This window comes from Hemitrygon akajei, unplaced genomic scaffold (assembly GCF_048418815.1).
Source record: "Hemitrygon akajei unplaced genomic scaffold, sHemAka1.3 Scf000060, whole genome shotgun sequence".
NCBI lineage: Eukaryota > Metazoa > Chordata > Chondrichthyes > Myliobatiformes > Dasyatidae > Hemitrygon > Hemitrygon akajei.
The window spans coordinates 2,519,662-2,523,103 of NW_027331946.1; positions in this window are offsets into that span (position 1 = coordinate 2,519,662).

Sequence of the window (3,442 nt, forward strand, 5' to 3'; positions counted from 1 at the left end):
TCCCACAGTGCAAGAAGACAGTGATCAGAGATAGTTTAGCTGCTGCAGACAAGCCGAAGTGTATCCGTATCCTCTCACAATCTACAGCCTGGTAACCAGCCTGAACAACAACGCAGGCAGAAGATCCTGAGGGTCCCCTCTGACCTTAGTTTGTGAACCGAAAATGGCAGGAACACAACGTCAAATGGCCAGCAACAAAGCATCTGTGACTGGGTTATAATGTAGGGATGGAGTCTCTAAGAACATGCAACCTACAGTATATGGACTTCGATCCAGGCTGGTAATTCTACAGCTCGGGTTGGAATTTCCTCAATCTGCAGTGAAGCTGAGGTCTCGGGTGGTTAGACATTGGTTATGGGGAAATCATCGTCCGCAATTCCCAGTGGGACATTATACCTCTCAAATATTTTGGGACATCATACCTCTCAGATATTTTGGGACATCATACCTCACAAATATTCTGGAGATGTCCGAAAAGGTAACGATGGAGATAGATGACGTAGGGCAGAGATTTTGTCTAAGCGGACTTTGGTAAAGCCTCTAACAAGATCCTGCGTGGCAGCTCATCTGGAAGGTTCGGTCACGTGAGATTCACGGGGAGCTTGCGAGGTGGATTCACACCGGGTTCAATGACAGGAAGCAGAGGGAGATGACTGAAATTGGATTTAGCGAATGGATGCCTGTGACGGGTGGGATGTGCGTGTCAGTATTGGGACCTCTGTATTTCATTATTCATGCCATTGATTTGACATGAATACCTGGCACCATTAGCAAGTTTGTTTTTCATATTGCAACAGGTTACAAATAATTTCAAGGGGCCCTTGGGTCAGTTATAGAGATAGGCTGAGAAATGGCAAATGGTTTCGACTTGGACAAGTGAGAGATGGTGATTTTTGGCAGTCAAACCAGGATGGGACTGGTATAGTGAATGGGAGGTCATGGAGTGCTGTGGAACAGTGCGATCTGGGAGTACAGGAGTACAGTTCACTGAAAGTGGACGGGCAAGTATCGAGGGTGGAAAAGAAGGATTTAATCATGCTGGCCTTCATCAGTTAGGCATTGAATTCTCGATTATGGACATTATATTGTAGTTATATAAATTGTTGGTAAGACTACACCGAAAATTAAATACGTCTTTTCTTTTCGTACTATCGTAGGAATGCCATTATCAGGGCGCAGAAGAGTTTGTTTAAGATGCTGCCTGGATTAGAGGGCCGAGTTATAGGGAGTGGTTGGCCGAGCTGGATCTTTATTCCACAGGAGAATGGCGGTAACATTATCGGAGTTTATAAAATCAGGAGGGTGTACAGATAATGTGGGTGGTCGTGGTATTCTCCCCAGGGTTCAATACACAGGATTGTTTAATGTCAATCCAGTGAACTGTTGTAAAGGGGAACATAAATCATTGTTGCTGTGGATCTCATGCAAGAACAAAAATCGCAGAGATAAAATATCAGAATTATATAAAAACATGTCATAGCTTAAAACATTGGTAGTATGTCCATAAAGTGACGTTAGGCACAGGAGTATCTGTACACATGGTGAGTGCCAGGAAATGTTAAACTCGGGGTAATAAGGGTGTGGTGGGGTGAGTTTGTGGGTTGAGGTGTACCCGGCCTTGAGCCCTTCTCTCTCTATGTCATCTCATTGATATGTGATGGACCCCACAACTGTCGTGTCGCTGGCGAACTTGACAATGTGATTCCCCGGCTGTTTGGCCGTGCGGTCATGTGTGAACAGAGTGTACAGCAATGGGCTCAGCACACAGCCTGTGTTGAGGATGATTGGGAGTGAGGAGCAGTTCTACATCCTGACTTTCTGAAGCCGGATGGTTCAGTAGTCCAACACCCAGTTGCACAGGGCTGTATTTAGATGGTAGAGTTGGAATTTGGTACAGAGCGGTTCTGTCAGTAAGAATATTGGTGAGTAACCAATGCGGCAGGATTGGAGTTATTGATGTGTGTCATTCCCGGCCGTTTCACTCTCTTTGTGATGATTGGTGGCAGTTCCACCCGGCGGTAGTCGTTTTATTCTGAAGCTGTAGAGTTCTTTGGTGCAGGGATGATGCTGGCCGATGTGAAGCCTGCATTAGTGAAGTGTTGACGATGGCCGTGAAGTCATCAGTGAGCTGGTGCCCACACTGACGGAGCACTCGGCCTGGGATGTTTCTGCCCCGGCAGCCTCACAGGGGTTGGATCTCGGCAGAGTCTGTTCATTGTTGTTACAGAGAGTGGCTGCTCACCTGTCAAATTATGACACCTTTTTCCCTTATTTGGAGGGGGGAGAGGTGGGAGAGAGAGGGGGAGAAAGAGAGGGGGAGGGAGAGAGGGGAAGGGAGAGCGAGAGAGGGAGGGAGAGAGAGAGTGTGTCAGAATGAGACAGAGGTGAGAGAGAGGGAGAGAGACAGGGTGCAAGAGAGAGAGAGGGAGAGAGAGAAAGAGAGAGAGGCGGAGAGAGGGAAAGAGAGGAGAAGAGAGTGTGAGAGCGAGGGTGAGAGAGAGAGGGTGAGAGAGAGTGACACACACACTGTGGTATTTCGAATTATTAGGTGAACGAGTAGTCTTTGGGGTTCTGCAAGTCTGTGTCTTTACTGATGCTTTGCTGCGCGCTTGATTGTTCGATGGGGTTTGCCGATGCTTTTTTTTTGCTCGGGGGGAAGTGGTTGTTGCTTTGCTGCTGCTTACGCATGGGAGGGGGAGCTTGGGGGGTGGGATTTGAGGTTCTAACATTTAACTGTCATTCATTCTTCAGGGCACTCCTCTGTTTTCATGGATGTTTGCGAAGAAAGATAATTTCAGGATGTATATTTTATACACTTCTTTGATATTAAGTGTACCTATTGCAATCTATTCAAACGTAGGAGCGGGTAGCTTTCGTGGCTGGTTTGTCTTGGGTTCCTCGAAGCACGGGGGGCCGGGGAGGTGGTATCACTGGTACAGTCAAAGCTTTTTTTTCTAACGTAGTCTGTATTGCCTTTGATGTCCAGTCAATATATATCAAGGATTGTGTCTCGGGGTTGGGGAGTCCAAACCCAAAGAGCACAGATACAATGGAGCGGAGAGGCCAGAGAGACCTGAGGGGTAATCTCAAGACACAGAACGAGTGAGTGTCTGGAACGAACTGTTCAGTGTTTGCATTCTTATTTATCTACCCTGGGTTCAGTATTCTCTCCGTGTTTGGAAATCCCCACTCACTGTCGTCTGTCTGTGAGCAGCTGGAAATTAAAGAAACCTTCAAGTTGATTTGATTTGAAATCAAATCAGAAAATGTTTGAAACCATTCCGACATAGGGGGGTTGGAGCATTAACTTTGTTCCTCTCCACTGATATTCTTTATCTGTAGAGTGTTCCTTGAGCTTGCAGGATTTTCGAACATTAAGTTGAAATGATTTAGTCTCCTGGTAAATAGACGTGTCGGACATTCAATTTAAATTCGCCATTTC